Source organism: Molossus molossus, unplaced genomic scaffold (genome assembly GCF_014108415.1).
Source record: "Molossus molossus isolate mMolMol1 unplaced genomic scaffold, mMolMol1.p scaffold_m16_p_1, whole genome shotgun sequence".
Lineage (NCBI taxonomy): Eukaryota > Metazoa > Chordata > Mammalia > Chiroptera > Molossidae > Molossus > Molossus molossus.
The window spans coordinates 106,399,879-106,417,026 of record NW_023425344.1 but is presented as its reverse complement, the minus strand read 5'-3'; positions in this window follow the sequence as shown (position 1 = coordinate 106,417,026).

Genomic DNA, 17,148 nt, shown 5'->3' with positions numbered 1-17,148 from the left:
CTGGTGTGGCTCAGTGGTTGAGTGTCAACCCATGTACCAAGAGGTGACCAGTTCGATTCCTGGTCAGGGCACATGCCCAGGTTGTGGGCCTGATCCCCAGTGTGGGGTATGCAGGAGGTAGCCAATCGATGTTCTCTCTCATTGATGTTTCTATCTCTCTCTCCTTCTCCCTTTCTATCTCTCTAAAAATTAATAAAGAAAAAGAAAAAGACGTAAGTCAACTATTTGAGTCAGAAGAAAACATGTGCTAAACTCAACTCCATAAACATATTTTGAATGTACCAGTTTACAGATTTAGGCTCCTAATAAGGCCTAGTTACATTTGTTAAGTTCTTGTCAAAACCTGCTTACTTCCTCCTTTCTTTCACAAAGAAATAGTCTGAAAGTAAGATATGTATATAACCTAACTTTAATCAAAGGCAATTAATGAAAACCAGTAAGGTAATTTTAAAAAGAAACATTCTAATATTTCTTCAAAGAATACTTCCCTGATACATTTAAAGAGTCTCTTTATAAAACTTTGATTACTTTCAAATAATCCCAGGAGCACTGGAATCATATAAAAGATGAACACTTGTATTTTTTGTGGATAAGGTTCTGACAGACCACCGTGAAGAGGAAAACTGAGCCAGAAGATATAAAAATGCACTGGTAAATGTGAATAAAGTGAAATATAGTTGGTAAAATATATATTGGGAAGCAAAATAATTTTATTTTAAAATACTGTATGTAGACTACCTTTTTACTATGACTAAAAAGAGGTATCAGGTCAGAAAATGGTGTGAATGCTTTCAGCTTTATGTTGACTGAAGCCTTTCCCTTGAACTAGCTTCTATCAGCTGGTTCCTTCATAGAACCAAGGCAAATTCTGCACAGCCCAATAAAAAAAGAACAAAAAAACCCGGAGACTCTCTACTCCTAAGGTTAAGCACAATCAGGAAATATCACGGGCTGCTTTATCTTTAATGTAGAAACATAGTGTCATTGCTTCACTGAACAGCGCTTAGAGACCTTGAACTTTAAAATCATGATGTGATTAGAGAAACTATCCGAGAAGCACAATTTGGGGACGTTATGTATTCAAAAGCATCAGTCTCTTTTGAAAGAGTTCAGCTTTTTTTTTCTTCTTTTTTTCTTTTAGGATCAAACTATAAAAGAAAAAGTAATTTTCAAGGAAGTTTAGCCGTAAAAACATAACAGTCTTAGTGCTTGGGGTTCCCTTTGCTCAAAAGAAAACAAGAAAAAATGATTGATATAGCTGTCTTCGCGTGCTTCTCTTAAGAAGTGGAAGTCCCCTAGGAGGAGATTCAGATTCCCCCCACACCTACCCGAATCATGCCATGCCCAAGAACACTACCACAGCGAGGCTCTACGCTTTAAAAAAAAAAAAGAAAAAGAAAGGGGAAAAGGATTCACTTCTGCGTAAATCCTGAGCCTCCTGCTGGGCGGGTGACCCTCGGCGGGTGAAACCGGGTTGCGCGGTTCCGAGCAGGACCCGCCAGTGACGGAAGGCGAAGTGCCCTGCAGCTGCCAGGCAAGCGCACGACTCCTTAAAGGAGGTTCTTGGATTCTCAAATAAAACCTTTCTTGACCAAACCAACAAGCCACCCAGCCTCCCCAGCCCCACCACTCCCTGCTCTCCGCCACACTCCCAAAATCAAGTGAGACGGCCGCGGAGCGCGAGCCCAGAAGGGGAGCTGAGCAGCAAAGCGTCTGTGACACAAAATGGAGAAAGGAACCGAGAGGGGAAAGAAAAGGGGGAAAAGCGGGGAAAGGAGGTTATGAAGAAGAGACAAGGGTTAGTGAGATAGAGAATACGGGAAGGAAAGCAAAGGAGGGTAACGTGGCAGGACTTCAGGAAAAAATTCGACGAAGGAAGGGACAGAGGAGGAAAGAGACGTTCTGGAAGCCGAGGCTCCATTTTCGGCAGCGCCATATTCGCTTTTCCTTTCGCCGCGTTTTGTTTGCAGTCGATGGAGAGGCGCCAGCACGTTTCTGCGGCTTCAGCAGCTTCGGTCCGATAGATGGCGAGGGACCGAGGACCTGAGAGGGGGATGGACGCCTCGTCCCGGGCCCTGCGCTCCTCCCGCCCCTGCGACGCTCGGCCCCTAGTTGCCTCCACCTCGTTGGGCCGGGAGGAGACACTCGCTCCGGCCCCGCCAGCCCCAGGGGCGCGCAGCCCTCCTGTCCCGCCCGTGGGGGCGGAGGGGGCCGCTGGCTGCGAAGGGGACGGGTAACCGAGAAGCGGCTAAGGCAGAAACCGAGAAAGATCAACTAACCCCGTGGGGAGCAGGCGGAGGAGGACGCACGCTGGGGAGCCCGGGGAGGGCCGCCGGGACCGGAGCCCAGCCCGAGGTCGCTGGGGGCCCTGCTCGGGTTCAGCCTAGGGAGGGTGGCCGCGGGCGCCACCCTCACCTGCGCTGGCAGCGGGGGTCACCCGGCTTGGTGCGGGTCGCGCCGGGGCCTTGTCCTCGGCTCACCCGGCGCCCGCCTGCTCGGCGCAGCGCCCGGCCTGGGCCGCCGGGTCTCTTCCGGAAGAACGTCCAAACCGGGGCTGGGACGGGACCCCGGGCGGGTCCCCAGGGAGGGACTGGCCAGTGCCAGCCGCGGGGCGCCGGTCCAGGAGGAGGCACGGGACTCCGGGCTTCGGCGTGTTACTAGAAGGGGTTTTAAGTGTAGACTGTGTCTCAAAGCTCCTCGGGGGTTATGTTCTGGGGCAGCGCGAAGCGGTTCAGGAAACAGGTTTTCTCACCCCTGACCCTCAGCTGCTGGATCCCGCGGAATTATCTGTGGGTGCACCGTGAGAGTGTCACATGCGCACTAAGTGAATTTTCTTCTCTTCGTACCCCTCACGTTTTCCTTCTCTCGCACTTGACATTGTTCTCTGCCCAAAGTTAGGTCCCCGCGGGCGCTGGGTTCCCGGCGTCCCGACCCACATCGTTGGGGCTGATGTGCCCGCCGTCCCCCACGCTCTGGAGACCCGCGGGGCTGGGAGGCGCCGGGACGGAGGCAGTGCGTGGGGACCGGGGCGGAGGCAGTGCGTGGGGACCGGGGCGGCGGAGGCAGTGCGTGGGGACCGCGGCTGGTCTCGCTCGGCTCCTCGCGGGCACAGATGCCGGGCGGCCACGGCCAAGGAGGCACCGAGGCCCGACACCTCTCGCCGTCGGGTGCCGCACCTGACGCGCCGCGGGCAGGACTGCCGCCGCCTTCCCCTTCCTGCCTTCCTCCTGCAGACGTGGGGAGGCTGAGGCTGGAAGCGACGTGCTCTCCAGTCCCGTGGAGTGGGGCACGCGAAGGGGGAGAAGCGAGATCACCGCATTGGTAACCGACGCCCACAAGGTCCTGGCGTCTCGGCAAGCGCTTGGCTGGTTTTGCCCCTAGAAGTTCATGTCTTCACCACTGAGTTCCAATGGCTCTTTGCGTCCCCTTTCGTGACCAGCTCTAACAACTCGACACTGCGTGTCACAGGCCTCCGGAGTGCCCGGGTAATCTCGGGCCCGGAATCTATCGGAAACGCCACCCAAAGTTGGCGCCTTCGAAGCTCTGCTAGAGGGGATGGGGCCCTGGAATCCAACCATCCCAAAGGCCACCGGCAGCACAGGCCCACCTGGGGCTCTGCCTTGGACTTTATAACCCGGCTATTTTATTAGTACTGCCACATTAATCGGCCTTTAAATTATGAAATTACACTTAGGTTATTTTCAACACTTCACGTTTATATATGTAGTTTTTCAGGCTACAGATTTTCCCAAAGAAAACATATCTTTCCCAAACGCAGGGAAAAACACACAAAACAAAACAGATATTTTGTATTCTATAAGAACAGCTGCATAAGAAAAAGCAAGTTTCAAATCACTTTTGGATTAAACTGTTTTCCCTAAGAGAAAGCTCAATGACTAAACTCAAACTTTAATCTTGACATCTTTAGTTAAGGTGATCGATCTCCCTGTGTTTCTTGTTTGTTTTTTGTGAAATGCTGAAATCAAAATTTCTAATTTAAATAGCTATATGATGGTTTTAGAATATTCCACAAAATTAAGAAGTAAAAATATTGACAAGCTACAAGGCCTAGTTCACAAATAACCTTCCAGCTTCTGTTTTTGAGACAGATAAAGGGACTATAGGAGATTTAACAATTAAAGTATTCATAGTCTGGAACAGACATTTATCATTTGACAATATATAAAATTTTAAATGGAGCATTGCCCCTAGGTCTCATATTTATATTATGTTTCTTGGATATACTTAGCAGTCCTTTGTGCTTCACTCTTTTATGGGAAAGCTTACATTTAACTTAGCAAATTTCTTTTCATTTAATCATTTTTCTTTTTTAAAGAACAAACCCTAAAGCCAGTTAGAAAGAGATATTTCATGACAGCCAAGTACAGGGCAAATAAAGGTTAAAATAAGTTACTTTGTCATCTCTCAAGGGCTGCTTCCTACAGAAGTAAAAGTTGGAAGTTGCAGTTTGGTGGTACTCAGTCCACTCTTAAATCCAGCCACTGAATGCAACTGAGTAGGTATTAGGCCTACTTTTTTTTTTTTTTTTTTTAAATCATTGCAAACTATTTATTAATCTCTTAAGAGAAACTTAGGTTTCTTTTCATGAGTCCATATATTAATTAATTTTCAATGTAGAACATAGATCGCCACATTACTATAGCCCACTTCTAGCATTTTTTGTATAACATAGTGCTAGGTAATATGCAATTCAAAAAGAACATCATCTCTATTTGATAGATTTGCCATGTAAAGAAGGCATGTAAAAACTGTCTTAGAATCAAAAGAGGTAGGATTTTAAGAAGAGCTCTTATTTTTTACTCAGAAATAGAAGTGATATAAATTACCTTCAGAGTAATTTTTTTGGCAGGACAGTTTTTAGGAATGTAAAAAACTAATTCAGAAATATCCAATATGTAATAGTCAATTTATAACACATATAATCTTTACAAAACTATATTGTTATTTTTTTAACATAACCTATTCATCTACATGTCTTTCAGAATCTTAATATTGGTAATTTATTGAATACTTTTTAAAGCATTTCTTTATATTTAATACCATCTGCTTTGTTACATCATAAGTCATAATTGCTTCAACCCACTGAATTATGTTATTCTGTTTTGTATATACTCCTTATTTTTATTATGAATTCCTCAAATTTCAAATATCTGCAATTTTTACATTTTGAAGTACATTTTAAATGCCAGATATTGTTGTGTGTTAGTATATGAAATACACTCAGGGATTTTATTTAATAGGACCCAAATGTAAATGTTTAAAATTAGATATGTTCAACCACTGGAAAGCAGCAAAGAAAATAACTTCATTTTAGTATAATTCTTGTGACATTTAAAAAACTTTTGATTAAAAACATAAAATCAGTTTCCAATCTGCTAAGACCTCATTTTTGTACTAAAATATTAAAATATACAGATGATTAAAATAAATATTTTCTGGTTATGTGAAATGAAAGAGAGTTTTATGCGAAGGCAAATTTCTACTTGGTTCAATTTCAAGGGCAACTGCAAAAAATTCATTGTCCCTGTTACCATTCTATTGAGGCTGTCAACATTTTTTATAATTTAAAAGTTAGAACCTAGGTAAAATCTAAATATTATAGAGAAAACATACTTTCTAGGCAATTATCAATTATTTACATCTTTGAATGAGTGTGAAAGCAAATGCTGATAGAAGGAAGAGAAAATTTCAGAACACTAAATAATTAATATGAATGGGGAGAGAACTTTCGGAAGTGAATGAGACCGAGAAAAGGCAAAGGATGGGGAACTGTTGAGGAACAGACAGAAACCTTTTTGTCCACAATTTTGCCTGGTCAAAATTAACTAACTTGATAATATTCCATTTAACATTAGCATTTAATGATCTGTAATCCACTTCCTTTTATACCATACCTTATATCTGTGCAGTTAATTAGGTTATCAGTACAAGATGTAAAGAAAAAATAGGTTAATTAGATAGTTCAGGTGCAAACATGACTTGAATGTAAAATGCTCAGATCATTAAAGTCATGTCTATACAATAAAAAGTGAAATATTAGTTATGTTATGTATTTGACAACCAGATAATTTATCTGTCCACATAAATCAAATTAAGTAGATGATTAATAAATTTCAGCTTTATTATGAGCTGCACTCATACATATCATGACAGTCTCTTAATTTTTGTGGTAGATTTTAGGGCTTTTTTTCCCCTATTGGTTATATTAATGATGATTTCCACACCATGTGGAAATTGGAACATTTATCAATTCCATATCAACAGTTAAGATAGCCAATGAATCATGTAATGGTTCAGTTATTTCAAACATTAACCAGACTCAGATTTTTTTTCCTAATAAACTGATTTCAATTCATTCAAAATTCTATCCTAAAAACTGTATTTAGCAGTTTTCAAGAAACAAATGAAGATTAATGGACATTCAGTAATTAAGTTCAGCTTCATCATTTAAAGTTAAAAAAATTAATTGTTAGTTAAAATGCCAATGCCCTAAATTCAACTAGTCATTGAATTAGCCCAAACGAAAAAATATTGAAATTTAATTTCTAGTCAATTTGTTTATCATCCATAACTGACTGTCCTGGCTTGCAATTCATTAACTTAGTGATCAAAGATGTGTTTCAACAATTAACTCTTACTTAAGTTTTAACAACTGGAAATCAGTTATCAATTGTGCAGCATTTCTTAATATTAATTCAAGAGGTCTGGAGAGATATTGCTGATTTTGGAAGCTGATTTGCACTGATTTTTGAGGATTTGGTTAGCTTGTATCCTGGGCTCTGAAGAGAAATACTCTCAGATCCATTCAGGCAGTTAAGGATTCCAGACTATTTCCTAGCTAGTTATCTGCTTCCTGACTACAATTTTAATAGCCTATGAGTGTTGCCACCCCCATCTGACTTGATTCTGGTTTCTTATTTCCTGATTGCAGGCTGAATGTTTTTCTTCGATGTTCCTAACCTTGACTTGACAAGTAAACTGATCTGCATTTTGAGCTTTCTTTCTTAGTGTTTGTTTTTGAAAAGATCTTTATATTTCTCTGATCACAACCAACCCATCCCGGTGAAAGCTAGCACAATGGCTTAGCAAGCAGTCAGTGCTATGTTCCTGGTAGTATGACCACCCAACCACCTGCCCTTCCATAAGAATAGGGACCTATCATCTGTTGACTGCATTTCTCTTTCAGCTGTTGTCAGATTGTCTAGAAATGAATAGCGGTGTGCTTCCCTCAGAACAGACCAGGAGAAATCTCACCTTTGCAGTGCTTCACAGTTGTGCCAGGATGTCCCCCAATTTCCTGTATTAACTAGATTGGTGAGTACTGTTTTCTCAGGTTGTTGGTTGCCAGAGATCTTCAGTTAAAAGGATCTATCCCCATTATCCTCACTGTCTCACTACTGGGTCAGCCCCATCAATGGCTGGATAGTTGTCTTCTTTGAGCTAGACCTCTAGGAATGGAACATGAAGAACATGAAGGCCCTGAGGAGGGCCTCAGCACCCTGGTCTTGTCTTGCTTAAAAACTGTGGAAAACACTATGAGTCTATCTTCACTGGTATCAAATTCCCTAATCCTGGGCCTCTGCCTTTTTTTTGGCCCTGTGACAAATTTTGCTAAATCCCAGCACATCTGCAAAGCAACTCCACCAGCCACGCAACTGTAGCGAGCCAAAACCAGATTGTACTCTGCATCGACGATGAAATCAATGTTGGTGACTTAACTAATCAAAATGTTTTCTGCAACGCAGTTCTCTCAGTTTTTATTGATACCTAACTACACTTGACCCTTGAACAATATGGTTTGAATGACATGGGTCCATTCATATGCCGATTTTATTCTATAAATACTGTATTTCTCTCTGGGATTCTGATATAAATAAATGGGTGGTAGGGCCTAATCTTACTACTGAGTATTCTACTTCCTTGAAGATTTGGTTTGGCCCTCTTACTCCCAAATGTGCCCAGGTATAATTCGCTCAAGCAGAGGTATAGTAAAGACCAACCTAGTTTTTTTTCAAATTTACTTTTCTAACATATTATTATTTTTATTCCTCATAATAAGTTTATAAAGAGGGCAGAAATGCAAGAATTTTTTTTCAGCTAATATAACAATTCACATTTAGCTACACATTGTACAAAGTGTGTGAGGTGCTTTACACATAAAAGCTCTGTGAAGCAGCTCTAATTATTATGACACTTTACTGAGGAAAGAAGGCTTAGGATACTGCGATTCTTGCCAATGTTACTAATGGCCTTCTATGCTGTCAAATCCAGTGGGTCCTTTTCTATTCTGATTTTACTCAACTTCATAGCACCAGTCAATCCTTTTACATTTATGCTACGATGGCCAACTCTCTCCTACCTTATTGGTCTTCTTTCTGCCTCTCTCTTCCTTTCCTTGACTCTCAAAGATGAATTTCCTTAAGATAGGGTCCTGGCCCTTTTCTTTACTCTCTCTACTCTCTCCCTAGATGATCCCAACCACTCTCATAACTTCTATTGTAATCTGTATGTCTACAATGACAGCACTTACACCTTTATTGAAGACCTCATCTCTGAGCACTGATTTATCTATCCAATAGTCTACCTGATATCATCATTTGGATGATTTATGGGTATCTAAAATTATATAATATATCCCAAGCTGAATTCTTGACCATCTATTTGTAAATCTACTCCTTCCCATTCTCAGTGAATATCATGACCCTTTATCTAATTGCTCAAGTCAGAAACCTGGAAGTCATTCTTTTCTTAAAATGCTTGTATCCAATCTATCACCAACCTCCATGAATATCACTCCAAAATGTCTCCTAACTTTCTATTTTTCTCTATCTCAACAGCTACCATATTAGTGCAAGTCACCATAACTTTTCTTTGCACTACTACAACTTCTGAAGAGGGTTTCACCTCTGCTTTGCCCCTAAATTTGTTCTCCATCCTGCCATTGTAATTCTTTTTATCTTTAATTTTGAATAAAAGTTTTACAGAAACATTACAGAAAAGTCCACAAGTCATGAATGTATAGATTAGTGATTTTTCACAGCTTGAACATACCTATAGAACCAACACTCAGATAAAAAAAAAATAGAATTCTCTCAGTACCCCAGAAACCCTCCCCCTCATAATCCCCTCCAGTCATTACCTCCACCAAAAGTAACCTGATTTCTTTCACCATAGATTATTTTTGCCCATTTCTGAACATTATACAACTGGTATCAACAGATTTAAAACATAAAACAAATTATAACACTACAGCCGCAACTTCTCAAAGGCTTCCTTTATACTTAGACTAAAATACAAACATATTACTGTGGCCTGCAAGTCCCAACACAATCTGGTCTCCACATACTTTCCTAAGTGCAAGTCCTGTGATTTCCCATTTCCTTGTATGCTCCAACTTATTGGTCTTATTTTAATTCCTTAAATATGCCAATCTCTTTCTTGACTTATGGTCTTTGCACATGCTGTTTCCTTTCAAAGACAGCTAGTCCGGCATGACTGGTTTCTTCTCACCCTTAAGTTCTCACTTAACATCATCCCTCCAGAGAACTCCATGTGCACTGTATTGCATATATGGCTCCCATCCTCCAACCTCAGGAAGAAGCTTCTGTGTGTATCTGGAATGGCTGAGGTCTCTTGGGCTTGGCCACCAAAAGAGGCATAAGGTATCTTTTTTCTTTGTTTTAGCAGCTGTGCACACATACCATTTGTGAGGGTATTTAAATTGGTTAAATTTGGTTTAAAAAGAAAGCTGGAAGAATTAGAAAAGAAGTACCAAACAGAGATGGCCGAATCTGAAAGGCCTGTTCTGCTGTGTTCCAAGAGGCTAGGCAAAGCAGCTCCCTTAGCAACTCACTTATCACCTATTTTAGATTCATTGGTGGGAAAGGGGAACTACAACCTTTTCTTTTAAAATGCAAATATTAAATCCATCCGTGTGTGAATAACTATAGTCATATTGTAGTGGAGAGCACTGGGCACCTGATAGGCAGAGAAGTGTGTGGAGAGAAGCAGACGCCTTTCTATTTGGCCATTTTCACCCAGGAACTAAGTGGCAGATCCCTGGTCAAAATTGTGTTCTGAATAATTTGAAACACTCATCACCCTATATTAAGTATGTATATTTCAATTTGTGTGACTTGACCTTGGATTTCTTGAAATTCCACTTTACCACATTTCCTCAAGTTTCCTCCTGTGATCAAATCCTTTCACACTGTAAATGGCTGCCTAAGTGCTGTTGAAACAGACATTTGGGAGGAAGGGAAGTGGAGAGAGGCAGGGGCATGGGTATTGGGCCAAGCATATTGTGCAGTGAAGAACACCTATCCTGGACAAAGCAGATACAAAGTTGTCCTCCACAGGAGGCTGCGGTGCCATTGTTACAGGAGAAGAGCAAGAACATGGGTCAGGTACAGAAACTCATCGGGGCAGAAAGCCCTGCATGCCTAGCAAGGGGCAAAACTGGAAAAACAAAAACCTCACCCCCAGTGTAATTTTTCCTCCTTAACATATTTGGTGGTTTGGACCCCCTGACTTTTCATACTAGTCATTGGGTTTAGACTCCCTGAACTTTTCTCCTCTAAAGATAACATCTAGGCCTCAGTTGGGTGTCAGCTCCAGGCCCAGAAAAGCTGCAAAACCAGACAAGTGATGCCCTGGCTGCCTCTGGATCAGCTGCATTGACTAAGGACCCCCTGCCCTGGCACCAACCTATCAGTGGAGATCACCATCCTGAAAAAGCACACCTGGAAGCTGATAAATAGTCTATTAAGACCTTTCCCCAGCCTCCCCTAAAATTCCCACCTGCAAGTAAGAGATAAATACCCTTGACACAAAGGACTCAGTGTGTGCTCTCCCCTAGGGAGCATGCCCACATTCCCTTCTTCCCTCAAAGGACCCCAGGAGACTTGCAACCAGGGGAGCAATGGGCCTCAGCAGCTCATCCAGGGCTAACCCCTGAACCTGTCTCTAAGGCCCCTGTTCTCTGACTTCCCAGAGAGCCGAAGCAGCCCAGCCTGGGCTCTCCTGGTGCTGCTTCCACGCCCTTCCTCGTTTCACTGTCCTGCGTGGGCTTTATGCAGCCAATACATTCTTGCTTGCTTTGCTGCACTTCGTCTCTCGATTGAGATCTTTCCTTCAAGAAGACAAGAACCAAGTTTGTGTCATCTTTCCAGGAACAATTATATTATGATGTTTAATTGGTTATTAATGAAAATTTACTGTATACATATATTAGACTTTTGCTACTGTTTGTGTTTTACTTGGGCTGTTTTCATGTTATTTAATGATTTTTTTAAGCCTCACCCGAGGACTTCTTTTTTTATTTTGCATTTATCTTGAGATAGAGTGGGAGGAGGGGGAGGAAGAGAGAGAGAAAAACTTTGATGTGAGAGAGACACATCGAGTGGTCGCCACCCACAGGACTCTGACTGATCAGGGCCGGGGACAAACTGCAACCAAGGTACGTGCCCTTAGCGGACACTGAACCTGGACCCCTCTGGTCCGCAGGCCGATGCTCTAACCGCTGAGCCAAACTGGCCAGGGTGGGCTGTCTTCATTTTAAAAGACAGAGACTGAGTGAAGTTACCTCAACTAATTGAGGTATGATTTGGGCGGAGGGATGGAGGGGTAAACAGAGGCCATGTGGAAAGCAGCTTTGCCCTGGTGTCAACTAGAAGGATTTGTTCATTTCCTGGTGTCTCTGGTATTGGCTATTGAGAGTTATCTTGTTATTGTGGCTACAGGCTTCCTTCTCCAGCCTCCAAATGGTGGGCAGGGGGAGGAGGAGAGCTGAAGGAATGTTCCACCGCCAGGGACCACGGCCGGCTCTGCAAGCTCAAGCCAGTGCCTTCACTCTTCCTTTCCCTCTCGGGACATCCTGGCAGGTCTCATGGCTTCACTCTCCCTCATAACGTTCAAGTTTCACCTTCTGCAGCAGGTTGCTTCATTCATTTAAAGTTTTTCACTTCAAATTTCTGACAGAGACAGACAGAAAGGGGGAGGGAGCGAGAGAAAGAATTTGAATGGTGTGTTAACTCTTTCAAGCCTAGTCATGACATAAGTCACTAGCCAGCCTAGGAATTTACTGTCCTTTCAGCTGGGGCTGGGACATGAATTGAAGGAGGTCATGTAGTATGTGTAGCTTAAAGTCTGCCCTCTCAGGAGATGCAAGGTGTGATACATTTTCCTTAGAAGCAACTGTGGTTGCACTGGCAATGTATTTGGTATTCCTAGTATACTCTCATCAACAAAAGAAAAGTCTTAATAGTGAAAAGTAATAAGTATAAAACATACAATGTAATCTTTTGTTTTTACTCGATGTCAAAATATATGCATATAATGATGGTAGATTTGTTTAAAGAATAAATTCTTAAAAAAAAGAAAGAAAGAAAACTCTAGTCTGGAATGTTTATTTGACCCAGCTGTGGAACATTACCCTACTGATTCAAGAAATTAATATATTCTTTAGAAGTATTAGTATTATAATAGTCTATTCCTGCAAGCAATAAAAAACAGAACATAATGGTTGATGTAAGGGCTGATTTTTATACACCTGGACTTCGATGAAAAGGAAAGCTTTGATGATAAGGCTTTGGAGAAGCTGTTTTATGTTCAGCTACAGTTTTCATAATAGATGTTAGGTATTTCCAACCCTTTTCTGCGTTATTTAACATGAGTTTAACCCAGTTTTTCCTTTGGCTCAATGGAAAACAGGTGTCAAAGGAGCAACACGAAGATGTTTTTATCTTTCTTAGCTATTTCTGCAGTCATGGAAGAAAGGACTTTTCTACATTCTGAATGAAAAAAGATTATACAATTCCATTAATCATATCTAGACAAAAACCTAAAAACCATCTTTGATTTCTTCCATTCCTTACCCCCTGTTTCCAGCCAACCCATCATCAAGTCCTGGTGGTTCTAATTCCAAAATACATACTGAATTCGACTGCTTCTTTCTATCTTCACAACTACCAGTCCTGTCCCAGCCTGGACTACTGTACGGCTCTGTATTAAGAATGCATTCAGGCCCTGGCTGGTTTTGCTCAGCGGTTAGAGCATCGGCCCGCAGACCAGATAGTCCTGGGTTCAGTTCCTGCTAAGGGCACGTACCTCAGTTGCAGTATGTCCCTGGCCCCAACATGTGGGTGGCAACCAGTCGATGTGTCTCTCTCACATCAATGTTTCTCTCTCTCTCTTCCTCCTGCTCTTTCTGAAGATAAATGCAAAAAATGTCCTCAGGTGAGGAAAAAAAGAATGCATTCAGCATCAAGCAACAGAAAACTCAACTCTGCTGGCTTTGACAAAATAGAAGTTTATTTATAAAAACTGTCCAAGGGTAGACAGTCTAGGTCTGGTACAACAGCTAAACAATGCCATCAGGACCCAGGCTCTAGAGATCTTTCTTTTCTATCATCCTTAATTTATTGACTGTCATTTTCATGCTTGTAACCTCATGGTCTGTAGACAACTGCTACATTGCCAGGCATTGCATCTGTGTTCGAGGCAGGAAGAAGTCTATTGGCAGAGAATGATTTCCTTCAGAAGTTTTTTTTTTTTTAATTCAGGAAGGGAAGTCCTTGCTAGAAGACTACCCCTCACATCTCATCAGTCAGAACCAGATCTTATTCTTAGACCAATCAATATCCAAAAAAACAAAATTGCTGAGGTAGCTATTGTGGATTTGTTTACATAGTACCTCTTTTAACCTGCTTCTACTGTGCCTTCCTATACAGCTGAGACTGGAAAGATATAAACAATATTTCCCAGACTCCCTTGCAGCTAGGGAATGAAGTAAAGTAAGGAAAGACAGGTACAAGCTATCCAATTAGCTGGTGTCCATTAGCAGACATAGGGTGGTTCTGGAGTGATTAAATAGGCACTTCTTTGATTGCCCCATCTTTGTAAAATGTCTTAAATCATTATTATTCCACTAGGTGTTGGATTTGGACCTTTTTGGTTTCTGTCTCCAGCTTTTTTTAAAATAGATTTTTATTGATTTTTTTTTTTAAGGGATAGAGATAGAAAAATCAATGTGAGAGAGAAACATTGATCGGCCGCTTCCTGCACACCCCCAATTAGGGATTGAGCCTGAAACCCGAGCATGTGCCCTGACTGGGAGTCAAATCAGGACCTCTCAGTCCATGGGATGACGCTCAATCCAGTGAGACACACCGGCCAGGCTGTCTTCACCTTTTTCAGTAAGAGATTGCAAAGTTAGGTAACCAATAATAAAGCACTTTGTAGCACATTTGGTTTCCTCATAGTTGATTATCTGTACTTAGAGCAAGATAAATTTATTTGGTCTCAGAACCACAAACTGCTGGACTTCTTTAAAGGCACTGGTCACTGCTATTTATGTGATTTTGATGGTGGTATGATTTTTCTAAATCATGTGGACTCTGGGAATTGTGATCAGTTGTGATTTCTTTCTCTTCTGGGCTATCAAAATGCTTTAATGCAAATGGGTAGCTTTTTTACCTGAAAGTGTAGTCTTCATTGTATATATTTTGTGTACTAGACTTACTTCTGATCCTATCTTTTCTACTCTTTTTTTCTTGATTCCCTTACTTATGTTTAGTTGATTCTGTTGCATCTTTTTTCCACATGGCAGAAATCCTTTTTGAAAATAGAATTATAAGAGGATGTTTGCTAAAGAAGAAAAATTATTAAGTCAAGACATTTGATCTCCCAAATTAGAAAAACTATCAATATACTAGATATCAAAAGTAAAAAATGTGGTTAAAGATTTCATAGCTATAAAATAACTTGAGTAGAATATTTTAAATTGGTCCCAAACATGAGTCTCTGCTTTGTTCCTCATAAAAATACTGACTTTCCTCCATATGCTTGCCATAAACTTGTGAATAGGATGAATATAAAAGATGAATGCTCAGTATTGACCTTAAATCATCTCACTATAGTGATAAGAACCTCACACATCATAGAAATGAACTGAAAATGTTTGTCACCGATACTTTAGAGAAGATAAATGCATATAAAAATGTTTTAAACGTGGATAGGCAGTATAGCAAGGTGAGAAACTCATACTGAAATACTAGTGGTATTGCCTGAGATCATTTAAAATGGGATCACAACCCAGATGGCGGAGTAAAGGGTGGACAGCCCAGAGAGTTTGCTCTGCAGCTCTGTTCATTTGCCTGTAGAGCACCCTGGACCAGAAGCTTCACAGGGTGCCATTTTCAAAGCTTGAAGATAATATTCCTGCAGAACATCTGGGTGATTGTGCTGCTGCCAAGCCAAAAACATGAGTGGCCATCCAACTAACAAATTCTAAAGTGTACTAATGTGTTTCATGAAATATAATAAGAAGCAAAGATTCAGCATCACTGCATTATAATCAAAGCAAATTCTTGACCCCAATTAATATTAACCTGCTCCAACAACTTTGTTTACTGAAACCAATTCCTCTAAATGATTTCCGTTTCCCATCCCCATCCCCAAAGCAAATCCACTCTGAAAAGCATTATCAGCATTGAGCATATTTAAAAGAGTGAGCTGAAGGTCATTTAAAAGGAGATCCGCAAGGCCCTGGCCAGGCAGTTCAGTGGGTTGGAGCATCATTCTGATGTGCCAAGGTTGTGGGCTCGATCCCTGATCAGGGCATATACAAGGATAAACCAATGAATGCATAAATAAGTGGAACAACAAATCAATATTTCTCTCTCTCTCAAATCAGTAAATTTTTTAGAAAGACAGATTAAAAAAAAAAAAGAAGAAGAAGAAGAAGATCTGTAAAGCTTTGAGTGAGAGAGCATTATTCAATAAGTATGTAACCTGGGAGAGCACTCCCTCCTTAAAATCATTCCTTGGCTCACCAGTGCATTCACAACAAAGTCTAAAATCCCTGGAATGGCATACGGGGCTCTTTATGAACCCTGCTTCCCCTCCCAGCTTTATCTCTGGTTACTCCCCATCTTGTGGCCTGAAAATATCTGGTCATATTGAATCACATGTTGTCTCATAGGTATACCATGTGCTCTTCTGCCTCTGGGCCCCTGCACAGCCAAAAACTCTAGCCTGCCTTCCACATCCCTTCTTCCTGCCTAAATGACCTGGCAAACATTCCAGGCACTGTCTCAGTCTTCACCTAAACCAGGAAAACTTTCACACTTATTTTTTTATTATTTTATCCTCACCCAAGGACATTCCCCCCCCCCCTTTTTTTTGTTCAGACAGAGTGGGAGGGAGAGAGAGGAAGAGAGAGAGAGAGAAACATCGATATGAAAGGGACACATCGAGTGGCTGACACCTGCATGACCAACCAGGGCTGGGGACAAACTGCAAGAGGCACGTGCCCCCAGCGGGAATTGGACCGCTGGTCTCTCCGGACCGCAGGCTGACGCTCTAACCACTGAGCCAAACCGGTCAGGGTTCACACTTATTTTTTTATGGCACCTAGCTGCTTACCCCACTATATCCCTTAAACTGGGCTGAAGTTGCTTGTGTACTTTTCTGTCTCCAACTGTAAATTCCTTGTTTATTATTGTATCCCTAGCACCTGGAATAGTGCCTGGAACATGGGAGGTCCTGGATACACATTTATCAAGTGACTGAAAGTTATTCTGCAGGAAACAATTCATTTGAATGGGTAGTCTTGCTGTGTTTGAAAAAAATCACTCGTTATCTTATCGACATAATTTGTGTTCTATCAACATTCATGTTTCCTAATAAGTACTCCAAAAAAGTGTTGTTACCCAATTTAATAATCCTACTACTTTTATTTTTATCCCATGTTAAAGTTATGAAAACTTTAGGTGGCTTAAACAAGATAGTTATAAATAAAAATATTCATTTTAAGAATGGAAATATTCTGTAGGGTTGGCAATTAAAACATGAAATAAATGTTAGCAATTGTTCCCTATAGAATAGGCACCTAATCATGTTCTTATTCTATAAAGAATAGGAGGCTGGGTTTTTTTTTGTTTTTTAATCCTCACCCAAGGATACTTTTCCATCCATCATCAGATAGAGTGAAGGGAGGGAGGGAGAGAGAGAGAGAGAAGAAGAGAGAGAGAAACATCAATGCGAGAGAGACACATCGACTGGTTGCCCCCTGCACAACCTGACCAGGGCGGGGGATGAACCACAACCGAGGTATGTGCCCTTGAG